Source organism: Anser brachyrhynchus (assembly GCF_964034855.1).
Source record: "Anser brachyrhynchus genome assembly, chromosome: 2".
Classification (NCBI taxonomy): Eukaryota; Metazoa; Chordata; class Aves; order Anseriformes; family Anatidae; genus Anser; species Anser brachyrhynchus.
The window spans coordinates 50639163-50654080 of NC_137695.1; the positions used below are offsets into that span (position 1 = coordinate 50639163).

Consider the following 14918-nt stretch of genomic DNA (forward strand, 5'->3'; position numbering starts at 1 on the left):
GAGGTAGAAAAGTGGCTGTAATCTGAAAATTGTGGTTTTGTTTGTGGACTATTTTACTATAGGCTTGCATTGGCCTATTTATGAAATAAAACCAGAAAAACGTTTGATGTAGGTAAGCCTCTGTACAGCAATGTGGCAGGGTAATGTAATCTGCACCCTCACTGAATTACTGCAAATTTAGTCTGCTAAATTATTATTATTCACCTTCTGTAAAATAAATGCTGAAAAAGAGTTTTGGGGTGTATCTGCTATTGTGTAGAATAGTTCCGCCATAAATACTACTGAAACTATCTGGTAAAACTAAACTAAGTTCTGCTAAAATCTGTGGGTCTTTACCACTGTATGTTTTACTCTTCTAGCATCACCCTGTGAAACATTGCCACCCCTATGCTGAGCAATGTACAAATTGTGTTGGACATGCTATCCCAGAGTGTAGGGTCAGATCTGGTGAGGATCTGTAGGCACTTCGAGATAGGGGATATTGGCTGTCATTCTCAAGGGCAAAGCAAAGTGACTGATGGGATTGCCAGGAACACTGGTTACAGCTTCAGCTATCAGAATACCTTTTAAAATCTGTCCCTTATCCAAAATAGACCAGAAAAGCAAAAAGAACTGGAGAAAAATGTCTGCAACCCTGTTTTTTCCCAGAGGGCCTCAAAGGAGAAAGTGACTTTCCCAGAATTAGATAGAGAATCTGAAGCAGTGCTGGACTTTGAACCCAGGTCTCCCAGTATGTTGCCATAAATACAGGACACAGAAACGCTTTTGGACAATGAACAGGAAAATGGGTCAAAAATAAAATTCAAGGTAATTTACAGGTGTGTATGAGAAAATATTTGCAGATGTGTCCTCTTGTTCATTCCTCTCTGTCAGTACTATGTGTTGCATTTGCAACTCCGTAATAGCTGAAAGATTTAAATAGCTATATAAGATTTATTAATTTATTTAGGTAACTCCCTCTGGTACAATTCATGTAGTTGTGCATTTTTATATTCCAGTAAGTCAGCGAAATGCAATGTGTTGATGCTCAACTCGAATGTAAGCAAATAAACATTGTGTAGAGACCCACTTCTTTTGATTAGGTCACGCTTTAATTAAGTTTTCTGTATGTCTTCGTACCTCTCCCTGGACATTATGGCCGGCAGCAGGCTTTTAATACTGCTGCGAATTGGCACTGAGACTCCTGGGCCACCGCCAGTCCTTGTGCACAAAGGCTGCGTTGATAGACTTGTGATAAGGACTCAGCAGGAGATAAGGGTTATGCTTTGGCCCAATGGCTCGACCTTGCTCTCATTGAGCCAGCAGCAAGAGCCTTATTGATCACCAAGAGAGCGGGACGCGTTAATGCCTTTTCATTCTCGAGCGCTGCGTGGAGGCAGATGGGAGGGACTGCTTGTGGTGCTGCTGAGTGCAGTTTGTTGATATACAGGTGCCTGTTCTTGCGAGAATCAGGCCTTCTTTTGGCACGGCAGCTTTATGTATCCGTGTTTTGTGTGTGAACGCAATGTTTGTCAGGCACTAGTTTGGCAGTGCTGGAGGCAGCAGCTCTCCGTGCACTGGGTGTCTGGCTTGGTGGTGCTGAATCGATGAGCTACGTTGCGATGCGTGCCAGTGTATCAGAAGGCAGGTCTGAGACATTGGTGAGTGTTCACCAAGCCTGTTAATCCTCTCAGGCTGTAGCCATACAGTTGAGTTTGGTATTCTCATCACCTAAATTCCTAAATGTACTTCTGAGGCACATTCCCTTCTAACGCAAGCTGCCCAAACATCTGTGGCGAGACTAAGGAAAACATGGAGAAAAAGACCCGAAGATGAATATTTCAGCAGAAACGTGGGAAGGAATGCAATGTAGCTCACGCAAAACCTTCTGTAGTGTATGCCATAAATTAACACAATATAAATTTATACATATTTACACCACATAGACTAAAATATATAAATCCTCAATACTCAGCCTTCTGTAGTAGGTGTAAGCAAGCAGTCCATATGCTTAGCTGATTTCTGGGGAGCTCTAGGGAACAAAATGTATCTTTGTGGAACTTATGATATTAAGGAGATTATAAACTAGGGTAATCAGTGAGGCTCACAAAATAGGTTGTCTTTTCTGCAGGCTGAAAACAAGCAGCAAATTCCCAGTTTGCTATCTAAGGTTCTAATTCAGCCAGGTGCTAAAATACACATGTAACGTTTAAGCGCATGAATAGTCCTATTGATGTTGAAGGCCTAAAGATCAATCCATCGCTCGCTGGATTTTCCTGGCTTCAGGCTCTATGAGTCTATTTTCCTCTCGAATTTGTGTACCTTCATTGCAAAATACAAGCTTGTAACATCTCATTAGGTACCAGATGTTTCCTTTTCCACCACTTTACACCAGCTATTCTAAACCAGTAACATGTATCCCTCTTTTGTACAGCTTTGCAGTGAAGAATCTGATCTCTAACATTTGTTCTGTTGCTGCTGTTTTTAAATGAGAGAGAAAAAAAATTGGTATGTCTTTAAAATATGGGACCTGTAGTCCAAATGTCAGGATTCTCTTTCAGCAATACCATATTTTCTAGGGATTAGGGGAATTGCATGATTCATGAGCAATCTCATATGATTTTTGTCTGAAATGCTGGAAAAACTTCTATTTCACAGAGGTGCTAAGAGAGGGAAGGTGACGGTAACAGGAGAGTAAAATGGAGGAATTGTTTGTAAGCTTTATGACAAACTGTCCTGCCACATGCTGTTTTGCACAGGAACGGTGGGTTTATTTGCACCCTCTGATTTTGGCCACCTGTCACAGGAGGAGTCTAGATAGCCTTTGGAGAGGGAAGCAAGCCCTTCCAAAGCACTGTAGGGTTTTCTGGCGCTATTGTATCAGTACACCCTCTTCTTCACATCAAGGTCCTAATCCCCCAGCCATTTGCAAATGGCTCCAGAAGTACCTCATCAGGCCCAAACCCACAAGCCACACCACTGAGGTGATGCACCCCAAAGAGATGCTTAATGTGCTTAATCAGCACAGAGGGGTGCAGCCAAGGTTCAGTGGGCACTGAGGTCTTAATGTGTATATGCAAGGACTGTACCTTGCTCTGTGGCTCTACTCATGGGAGAAACTCCTAGCAAAAATATGAGGAGATAGCAGCAAAAGCTAGAAGAGGCTGGGTTAATGTCAGCCACTCTACGGTGACATTCATTAAATATCATAGAATCATAGAATATCCTGAGTTGGAAGGGACCCTTAAGGATCATCAAGTCCAACTCTTGATACCGCACAGGTCTACCCAAAAGTTCAGACCATGATATATGGGCACAGAACCTGTAACTGATCATTTTTGTTTTCCCAACTTCTTGCGGACATAAGTGCTTGGCTGCAACTGGGAAAGAATCAACTGGAGGAGTCAGGAGACAGAGCAATCTGGTCTTTTGATCACTTAGGTCACCGTATCGACAAATTCATATTGGGTCAGTGTTGTGCTATCTGAGCAGTCCTGGGGTGGTGTCATCAGCCTTTGACCTCCGGTGGAATTGCTAGCAGAAATGGTCACAGACTTGGAGGTTCTTGCAGGACAGAGATTTTATCCTTGTCAGTTGAACTAACAAGTTGTTTTTTTTTTAATATCAGTGCTTGAATGAGGTGTCTCTGGTAACGCGTTTCGGTCAGACTGACCACTAGAGATCAATTTACAAGTACCCTTACAAATAAAGTGATAGGAGTGGACAAGTTTGATGCATTGTGTGCATTGTGTCTAACTGTGAATGCAAACTTCCTCGAAGGAAAGTAAACAGCACCCAATGAAAATGCAAGAAAATACTAAGGTGGTACATCTTTTAAGTATGTTATGGCAAAGCAGTTACTGCTTATTAAAAAAAAAAAAAAGGAATTATCTTTGATGTCACTTCAGGGGTATTAATGGATTCCAGGAGGGATGAATTGCAACTCTGCAGTCTTGGGGTTGGGCTTCCAGCTGGCTGAATACAGACAGGTACTCAGTCTGAGTGTTCTCCTTACTGGAACAAACTCCCCTTGGAGTGATTCCCATCTGGCCCATAGGGAGAATCTAACATGGAAAGGCATTCCCATAAATGACCCAGCATTAACCGTCAAAGGATAAGACCTGGCAAAATTCAGAAACTCTCCCTTCCTCCTCCTGTCCACTACTTCCCTTCTGGTCCCCATCCCTTGCCAAAACCCACTCAGAAGTGTTTCAGCATGACTTCTCTCTTACCTGTGTTTTGTTAAGATTTGCTCTTCTGTCCTGAGGGAAACAGGTGAACAGTATGAGTTGACATGGAAGTGTTTTTTACAATTTTCCTTCAGTTGAGTTCCTCCCCTTTGTTTTGCTCTGTACAATTATTACCGTATGATTTAATTGCAGTGCCCTTTTTTATCCGTCAGTGCAGGCCAGGCGTGCTGGAAATGAAAGGCAGCGTGTATCCTTCTGAAATCACTAATTGTAGTACTACAGGTGAGCTGAATAACAGGCTATTGTAAATTTTGGTCTGAAGTTCTTTGCTGTTTAAATTGGACAACAGCAGGAGAGAGAACAAAAGCTATTTCCTACCTGATGTTCTTGGAAACCTGTTCCCAATTCTTTGTGGAGGACTGCTGCTGTACTTGAATATATTAAAATAGGGGCACAGGAATGACATTGATACTCTGCAGTGGAAATAGCTGTGCCTTTTGTATTCTCTTTCCCATTGCATGAGAGTTATGATAATCTGCTTCTTTCTCTAAATGGAAACCCTCCAGGGAAGTTTTGTGTACTCTAAATAGCATCTCTGTATGATCAGAGGTTTGGCTTCATGTGCATGTAATGCATAATAGATAAAGATACAAGAATATAAATGCAGATCAAAGGTTATTCAGTCAAGGCGAGCCTGTTTAGTGGAGAGGCATAGTATAAAAATGCCAAACAATAAATTATTGCTGCTACCATTTCTGGCAAATCTCCCTGTTTTTGCCAAAACTTTGATATAATTCTGAACAGCAAATGGAATCTTTCTCATAAGTACCTATGTCTAAACCATTTACTCTCCTTGTATGTATACTCAGCAGATAATCACATTCACTTTTCTGTCTCTATTGCATTGAATTTCATATAGCAATTTTAAAGCGATCTTAGTGCTGAAAATAGTCTGCCAATAGGGATGAATACAGACTTTCAGAAGAATACTTACATCTTCAAAACAATGCATGAACATTAATTGATCAAGCCCATTAGCAGCACTGGGATACAAATAAGTAGCATTAATCTGTTTTCTGTGTTCACTTTGATGGAGAAAAGGGCCCCAGCTTAGCCTCAGCACAAAGAGATTCTTCTCAGCTTTGATTTTAGCAGGGCCAGTGGCTTCTTAGTTGGGTAAGTATGTTCTTTTTTTTTTCCCTGTTTGTTGAGAGATGATCAGAGAATTTTCTTTGCGTTTGTCTTTGCAAGCTGGCATGCATGACGCTCAGATGAAAGCTGATAGTACATTAGCCGTGTGGACTAATTCTTTGTGTACGTGCTCTGACAATTCCCTTTGTACTGGCAAGATGATGACCCAAAACTGACTCTCCTACAGAAGCATCTCTGTCATCTTATTGCTACTTCTGTCTTTTTTGTTTATATAGAGAGTTTTCTTTTTGTTTCCGTACACCGTATAATAGAAGAACCATTGATGTTCTTTCATTTACAATATGTTCAGGGCTGTACAGTTATGGAGGAGTAATGGTCATTCCCTCTGGTAAAGTGAAAAGTATGGTACAGTTATTCAAGAAACAAGTAAGAGGAGAGAGGCTTGGTTGTCACTGTCCTTAAACACTTTTCTCCTGACCCAGTTGACGTTTCAGAGGGAAACAGTGGTTACAGCAAGGAGCTATTTACTATTTCTGGATGAGAGACTCTGTCTATAATAGAAAAATAAGTCCTTTTATGACCAATTGCAAGGCAATACACATCTGTTCCTGCAGCAACAGTAGATGGAACCATTTTATTTGACCCTGAGTATATGATACAGAATCAGGCAAGCAGTGAACGTGAAAGTATTGCCCAGGGACACTGCACACTGAGCTCCTGTTCCTAAGGCTGCAAAAGTGCAAGTCCTGGAGTTAAGCATCACCAGGGATCTGCCTGTAAGTGCACAGTGGGCTGGCTGTAGAGAGCTATGTAAGTTGCTTTGAGTTTTCTTTTTTTAAAAAAAACCTTAACTTTTGTAGTTTGTAATCTCATGAAAATCTGTCATTTTTCGGTTGAAGTTCTTTCTCGTTTTGTGGGAAAGCTTGCAGAAGATGACCTAGGCATATCCACCTTGAAGCTTTGTCCCAACCATAATCTCATCACAGAGACCTGAGTTCAGATTTTCCTTCTTTCTGTAAGAAGCTTTAAATTCTGTTTTCTGTTTTGTTTTGTTTTTGTTGTTTGCTTGTTTGTTTTACTACTGCTACCAAGCTATTAGGCATTACTGGCTGAAGGGGCATGTTCATTATATTTTCTGAATTTGGTGGAGAGAGAATAAGAAAAACACCCAACCTGATGGTTAGGGCTCTGAAAGCGGGAAGCACCTAGGTTCCTGTGCTAGTGAATGCTTATTTGTGCAAAGTAAAGAGGAGACTCTGAGAGTATCCCAGCACAGTGGGAACAGCTGGTAGGACAGTGGTGAAAAGATGCTCCCAAATGTGGGATCTGATCTCCTTAATCAAAAAAATGAATTGTCCTAGTTGCTTGGATAGTTGATAAATAGGGTGGTTACCAGTAACAGTTCTGTGAATAGTTTACTGAAATAGAATATCCATTGCTAGTTGGAACTAGCTCATGAACTCAGTGTACATTTGCAAATTCTTTGGAATAACAAAAGCTGTATCCATTGTTGAATTTGCTACTTGCTGAATTCCCTGCCTACTTCAAGTCTCATTGCACTTTATGGGTGATTTTGTGCATGGCAAGTTTTTGCCTTCTCTGTCAAAGCAGTTTAAAAATTAAAGAGAGAATCCAGAATGGCCATTAAAGCTCTTTGTAGCTGCAGAGACTGTTGCCAACACATCTAGGAGGCCAAACTCTGCCTTTAGACACAGTTCTTTCTGCCCTCTTTAGGAGACTATGACTTGTACCTTAGAGAAGAATTTACTAGTGAATAACCACCTCAGTCATCCTCCTTGAGGTTACAGCAGATTTGGGCACCAGAAATCGTGCGTTTGTAGAAAACCAGGAGCAGACATGAACGCTAGCTGGATTTACCATCCAAAGCAGCAGACAAGAGTAAGTAGGGTAAGTTCCAGTTAAGAGGCTCTTAGCCCCAGCACAGTCTTGAATGATGAAGTCAATTACGGAAGCAAAAGTTTATTCATGAGGGTGTAATCACCGTGTGCTTAAATCAGTTTTGAAGGTGGAACTTTAGCTTCTAGGTCTCATTGTAAATCTTCAAAAGAACCTACCTCTCTAAGCTACTGCCAGTTTTCCTATTGTGTACATATATAAAAATCTCATTTTGAATCTCGATAAGCTCTTGGCTTTAATAATGTCTCAAGACTGCAAGTTTCATAGCTTATTTATCATGCACTCAATAAAAAAATTCCTTTTGTAGTTGGTAAATTCACTGCCTTTCAGCTTCCTTGAGTATCAGCTTGCTTTGTATTGTCTGAGGAGATAAAGGGGAACACCCCACTTAACCTCTCAACATCATTCTGTACTCCCTTTTCAAGTAATTTTCATATGCCTGTAATACTGTGTACCTTTTATAAACGCTACCTTTTAAGAGAAAATAATGCCATCTCTCAGTATCCATATAATGAACTATCTCTGTTACATTCCACTGCCTAATAGCATTGTGGTTTTTCCATTGAGGGATGCCTTATTCGATCGTTCTGACAAACTGCTGTTTTCTTGTAGCAAAATTGTTCAACATAGTGTTTTTACTGTTTTGTCAATAAGCAAAGGAAATAAAAACCTTATGGGATTTGAGCAAGAACATTCACACTCCGTATGTGAGCAGCGTTTGAATTGGAGCGTGGTGGGGAAGCAGAGTATAGTACGCAACCTGTTTACTGAAGTGCCTGCCAACAAAGTGAGATTTTATTCCCATTTGCTAGGATCTGACTTTGGGCCCATTTGCTCTCTCCTTTCCTTTCCATCTCCCCCCTGCCTCCCGCCCCCCAATATCTGATCCTAGCAGCTTTTTCCCTCGTTGCTTATTGCTGGTTTGGGGCTCAATTCTTATTTCTTCTAAAGTCTCCATCCTAACAGTGGAACTACAAGATGAAATTATGTGGTATGTGCTGTAGCAAAACGTTTCCAGTAAGAACTGCAGATCCTTTGGGCATTATTAAGCAATTGGGAGCTCCGCCGAGGGGAAGAAGTAGATCTCTCTCTCTGAGCAGAGTACTAGGAATCTTTCTGAATTTAGGCCATGTCTGCAACTAAATTTCAGCTTTTTGATGATGAATTAATGAATGGTATGGAAACCTGAACTGAATGGAGCTATTCATTTTTCTAATTGTACGAGGCAAAGATTGAATGCAGGAGATTTGAAGTTGATTCAAGCGAAGCAGTCTTATATAATACGTGCTAAACCTGTGGAGCACATTGCCATGAGCCATCCGCAGCTGCTTCTAAGGACAAAAAGATTATCCAGAACTGCTTTTGATATGATTTAAAATATTTGAGAGGACCGTGAGCTCAAAATGGAGCGAGCCTCTCATTGATTAGCTGCTGTCCCTATGTGCCGTTCATATTCATTAGCTGACCACTTCAGGGAGCATTGCACAGGGGTTTCTGGCCACTTGTTAGAAGCACACTGAATTAAATGAATTCTGTGCCAATTCTCTGATATAATGTTTGCATTTCCTGTGCTTACTACCAATTGTGAGTTTAGACAGGTTCAAATTATGTTAATTAGCCTATTTTGATGTCTGTGTTGCCTATCTGTGGAGACTGACACAGCTCCACCCACCTATTAATGAATATGTTAATTAACCCCTATGAGGCACCTAAATATGGCTCCAGAGCCAGGCAAATTGTGACAGCCGATGGCCCTTCAGGGCATAAATGGTTTCTCACTACGATCAATATTCTCCACTGCTGAAAGCGCTTCTTACTTTTTTGGACTTCCACTCACTTAACTCTCCCTCAGGCGGTTGTTTACAGTACTGAAGTACAAGCTGGAGTTCAGATAGGGTAGCCTTAAAAGCTGCCTTAATGACATCTATAGAAAAATCATCTAACTCAGCTTTCTTCTTCAGACAGAAGGTCAGAGTTCACGGATTTTGTTCTTAGGCAGTTTCCATTTCGACCCCCTTCCCCACCTCACTATCTAGCCGGTGGGTTAAAAAGGTTGCTTAAAATATCCGGTTTCTTTCTTGATGCATCTGGAGTCCCAAATACTCTGGGGATCAAGAAAAGCACAAAAACAATGTTTCAGCTCTCTTACTTCCAGATGGCCCTGTTTTCTGATGCTGTTTATTTCAACTTCATGGATGGAACAAATCCTATTCCAAAGCAGTATCTGTGCTTAGCTTCAAGAGGGACAGTCAGGGCTTGGGGTCAGCGTGGTGCCATCAGGAGTCTTCTGGGTGGGCTTCGGAGTAGCATGCCGCAGGCTCTCCCATAACCATCGAAAGGTGGGCTATGTTTTGGGTTGCCTCGTCTCCAGGAGGAGAAATGTCCCATTTCTTCCCTCTTTCACCTAAATCACACAAGTCACTATAGCCAGGGCAGGGTTGGCATCCTTCTGACCAGAATCTGTGCATGGGAGTCTTAGATCATTGCCTCTCTTTGGTGATCTCACTGAAAAGTTTCCAACATATTCATGTGATTCAGCTGCAGAATTTCTGTTTTTAGAGATGACCTAGGCACACTGGAACTGAAGCCTCAAAGACAGGAAAAGGTAGGCTAAATTTTTATCCCTGTTACTACAGTAGATCTGATTTTTCAAGAATACTGCACGCTCGATAAGTAGCTCCAGGTAACTTCAGCTCCAGGGATCGCTGTGTAGAGTTGTGCATATGTCACGTGTAGCAAACCAGCTGTAGCTCACACACTTCTGGGTCTTCTCTCTGCTTTGTGCTTCCTTCATGCACTCAGTTTTTAATACCTGTTAAGACTCTAAATTCAGAAACCCTTGGTAAAGCTGTGGAAAAGTCTATAGGGCTTTCTCATAACACAAACCTGTGTTGCTGTATGATTGGGATATTCTGGCATAATTGTGGTGCATTCCTTCAAAATGGTATCTGTAGGAGGTACAAAATAGTTTTCCTGGATGTTCCTACATAGGAAAGTCATAGGACTGGCAGTAGTGAAGTTATTTACTCACTACAAGCTACACTACTTGACTGTATTTAGTGTTGGTCAGTGTTAGCCTGGACCAACCACTGTCATGGGAGAAGAGGTGTTAATTCATTTTCTGTGCCACAGCAGCCCAGGCTTTGAACAAAGACACTGTGTACACTGAACCATGGAAACTTACAGGCTTGTAATTAGATGTTATACTATTGACAATGTTTTTTTTGTTGGTTTTTTTTTTGGGGGGGGGGGGGAAGGTACCAGGTTCAGGTGAAATGAACTTCTTGCTCTGTAATTGTAAAAGTTAGTTGGTCACTGAGAAAAGGATCCAGATGCATGCATTTTTGAAGTGTTTCTGTGAACCTGATGGGCCCAGGAGTTTTGGTCATTTTGTGCAGGGCTGACCTTATGTCTGAACTGACAGCTAAAGGTGAAGGAGCTGCAGATCCATAACGACTCAGAAGTGAAATAAGATGATTCATTCAGGACAGCTGGAAGCCAAGAAGTGCCAGTGAAAGGAGCCAGGCTTTCTTGGCTGATATGGGTGCATTAATCGAGGAAGACATGTTTGCTTTAGGGCATGACTAGTTAAACTTCAAGCTACACACGATTTCTCATTTGGAGGAGAGAAGGGAGTGTATTACATGTTTTCACAGAGGACAATGGAAACCTTGTACCTGTGACAGACTACTGTTGTATTGTTTAGAGCAGAGAAACATAAAGACCTGGTTGTCTTCCATGTACTGTTGATGTTAATCTCTGGGACGTTCTGTGTGGGAGATACCTTTAGTGCTAAGGAGCAGACAGTGATTTCAAGAGTTTTGGCCAAGTGGACCTATCTGGGCAAAGAGAACAAAAAAGGACATAGCATGAGATGGTGGTGGTACTGGGAGGGAGGGAGGGAGGAAGGAAGGGAGGGATGGAGCCCGGGGAGTCCTCTGTGAATTGCAACAGAGGTAGAGCTTTAATAATCCAGCAAATGTGTGGGCAGACTATTTACAGCAGCAGTTATTTCTCCTTTGGTGCTTCCAGCAAAAAATACTGTATGGTTAAAACAGCAAAGCAGAATGGAAGAAAACTGCATTTTGCTCTTTGGAGAAACTGATAGGATACCATCATTTTCTTACCTACTGGTCAGTTCTTTCTCACATTCAGTGTTTGCTTTAAGATGCCAGCACTTAGAGCAAAAAACATTGGTAAGGCTGCAGTATTAGGTCAAGAAAGATGCACCGGTGTGAGTACCAGAACAAGGACACACCAATGTTTGACCTTTTCCTCAGGAGAGGAAGAGAGTGAGTGAGTATAGATCAGGTGGTCGGCAGCAGCCGAGCATTGCCAAAGCCAAACTATACACAGTGCGGATCTATCTGATAGAGAAAGACAGTGGAGCATTATTTGCATGTAGAAGAGAATCTAACAAAGGCAAATGTTAATTCACTTGGTTATTTATTTTTTTTATTATGACTAAGAAGTTCCAGACCAGATGATGGCTTTGTTCATAGAGTTTGACAATACCTCTGACCACATTTAAAGTTTTTTGAAGGAATGCACATAAAATCCTAGAGACATGTCTCATCATTACATTATTCATGTGGGGTATGTTGTAAAGCCACATGAGGGTGAGATCGTTAAGAAGTTCCAAACTGAATAATGAGCCTAGATGTAAAAATATTCTGAAAATGATCTGTATTAACTCAGAATGCCAGAAGTTTCGTTTCCATCTATAACAAAATGTGTGTTACTCTTGATACACAGTTCTGTGTGCCCTGTTGAATCAGCTGTGTATGCAGTTATATCTTGGAGAGATTTTGTTATCTGTAATGCGTTTATTTGCAGCTGATCTTATATCCTTAATGAAGTCTTCCAAAGAGGGGGGAAAGAATTTGTGCACAAGTCAAAAAGCTGCTCAGCCTGAAAGTATGTAATAGTCCTTTCTGTATGAGAATATGTAAGAGGGCATACTCTATGTGTGTGGCTCGTTCTGCAAAATAGGACTGTTGTAAAAACTCTTTGCATCAGATAAACTAATCCACCTATTCTGAAGAGTTACTGTGAGATGTTTAATAGAGATAGTAGTGTGAGTCTTGAAAAGAAAATTCAGGTGAAAGATCTGATGCTGAGGGTGCTCATGTTGAAAACAAAACCTGTATTTTGTGTATGTTTCTTCTGGCTTTCACTGAAAGCTTGGATTCATGCAGATCTGATGGTTTTTCATGTGTTTAATGTCTTGGATCTTGCATCTTCTTTTCAGCAAAAAGCCAGATTTATACGCACACAGAGATAGGTCACAGTCGTTTCTGTTACTTCTTTGGAGTCTGTCTGGGAAGCAGGGTGGTCGGGCTCTCCAAAGTGCTTAAAGAAGTATTTATTAGTAAGGAAAGCAACAACTCCAAACAGAATGAGTTATGCTCCGTTTTTCTTTGTCTCCAGTAAACCACTTCCTTTCCTGAAAGCATCAAAACCGCCAAAAGGCACTAGTGACCAAACAACATAATTGCAAGTAGAAATAATTACAGAAATTAGAAAGCCTTCTGAGACTTGTAGACATGGGGAATATTGTTGAAGCGAAGGTCCATATTCCCCATGTTCGGATATGTTTGACATTCTGGTTTTGGCATAGGCCTGTCCTACTTCTAACTAGCCAGTTTGCTACTATTTTCTTTGGATATTTTTCCTGAGTGGGCTTTTTCACTCTGACTCATTCAGGATAAAGCAACTAGCTTGGAGTGTGTGAAGGCAGACTTCCGGGACAGTACCAAGAAAAATTATATAAATCCTAAGCATACTAAAGGTCTGTTGTCTTTTAAAACCCATATAGCCGTTCTCCAGATGGAGCAATGCCTACAACTTACGACTGATATTTTTTTGTGCTCCAGTTAGAGAATATATTGCAAGTTGCAAAGAACAGCTGCTATTAGTGCTGCTTGCAAAAGAACAGAGAGAAACACAATTCAGTGGCTAAACAAGAAGTAAATTAGGAAGGTGGGAAAACTGGGAGTTTTTAAAAAATCCCATTGAAGTGATTTTGTATTTTTTCAGCTAGCAGGGGAAATTTATTATGGCACATAGAGTAACCCCACAACTGAACGTTTTAGTGCTGGGCAAGATGGAGAATTGAGTAATTTCATTAGCTTTTGATGCCTGAGCTGATTTTGTGCTATTCTAAATGGTGAATGCTATATTAAAATTTCTTTTCATGCCTTTTCATTGTTAGATAGTGACCAGATGTGCCTCTCAGTTGTTTCGTCAAGAAAATATTACTGATTTCTACCTCATCATTTACAATTTACATAGCTACTAGTCTCCAAACCTGCTGCAAGCATCTCTTAAATTTACTAACAAAATGTTAAAACACAATATTGAATTACATTTAGGGAATGGGGTTTTGGAAAAGAAAAATGTGTTTACTTTTATTAATAACCTACTGACATATTTTTTATAGCCTAGCAAAGGCTGTAGAAAACATTGGTGATTTTATCCTACTGCACTAGAACTTCAAGTCCCTCATGACATAGTCATTAGGCTATGACATTTTCCTTTTTTAAAAAAATATGCTGTGCCCCTCTCTCTGTGCATAGGATAATCACAAGTGTCATGGCTTCTGCATTTGTTAGTATTCTCATAATTTTGGGAAGCCCCCTTCTGGCTACCTGAATGTCATCGAGCAGTGCATGTTCACTGCATGACAGTCCTTGGAGTCTTTGTTGTATTCACCCTAAAGTTCATACAACTGGGGATTGTGTGACTCGGGGTGGGGAAAGCAATGATTTTAGAAGTTTGTTCTTTTTCTTTTTTTTTTTAAAGGATGTTTCTAGGCCTCATAATTCTGTTGAAAAAGCCCTGAAATGTTATGTCCCTAAAGCCTCAAAATGAAAGCAGCAAAAGTCAAGAACTCAAAAAAAAAAAAAAAAACCAAACCTCTCCTAATTTAAACCAGTCTCATTATTTGAGGCACAGAGTAACTCATGCTTGTTGAGTGCTCAAGACTGCTGGCTCTGAGGTTTTCTAGGTTGTATTTTTGGGTTGTATTTATGCAGTGAATTACTTTACAGCTTGTTGGGGGTTTTGGAGGTGGGAGAGTTGTGTTGTTTACATGCTGTGGATTGATTGGGAACAGTTTCCCAGAGAATATTCAATATCCGAAATTTCAGCTGGGTTGATTAGCTGTGAATGCTTGCATATGCCGTGTGGCATTGTTCCAGTTCCTGGATTGAATGAGTGTAACAACTTCAGCAGTCCGGATTTTGAAAAGCACTGATGGTGTCTGGAAGGCACTGGGTTCCCTCAGCTCCCTTTGGCAAAGACAGAGGGACAGATCACACTTAGGGACCTGGGCAGACCAGCAGGTAGGAAAGCTGGTGACACTTCGCTCTTCTTTTCTTGGGTGGCTGTACAGCTCTCCCAAATGCCGGTTCTTTTATGGCACGGGGAACGCCCTGAGCAGCAAAAGTGGTAGCTGTCCCCGCACTGCTTTTTTCTAGGGCTCACTCAGCTGTCAGAGGTGAAGCTCGAAGAGTGAACTTTAGACAGGAGCAACAGTGGAAGGGTGGAACTAGGGAGGGAAGTGATGCTGAACACCATACGTTTCTGCATAAATGACAAATATTATACTTCAAACCCTTTAAACATGCATTATACTTTGAATGTAGAAGGCTGTATTTGTTTGAATTTTTTACTGTC

At 41.0% G+C, this 14918-nt stretch overlaps 1 long non-coding RNA gene across 1 annotated transcript in view; it reads left to right on the forward strand.

The window, feature by feature from the left end:
- The window catches only part of LOC308189319, a 69579-nt gene that overhangs the window by 38272 nt on the left and 16389 nt on the right, over window positions 1–14918 (forward strand). The gene's annotated exons all lie outside the window — the stretch shown is intronic.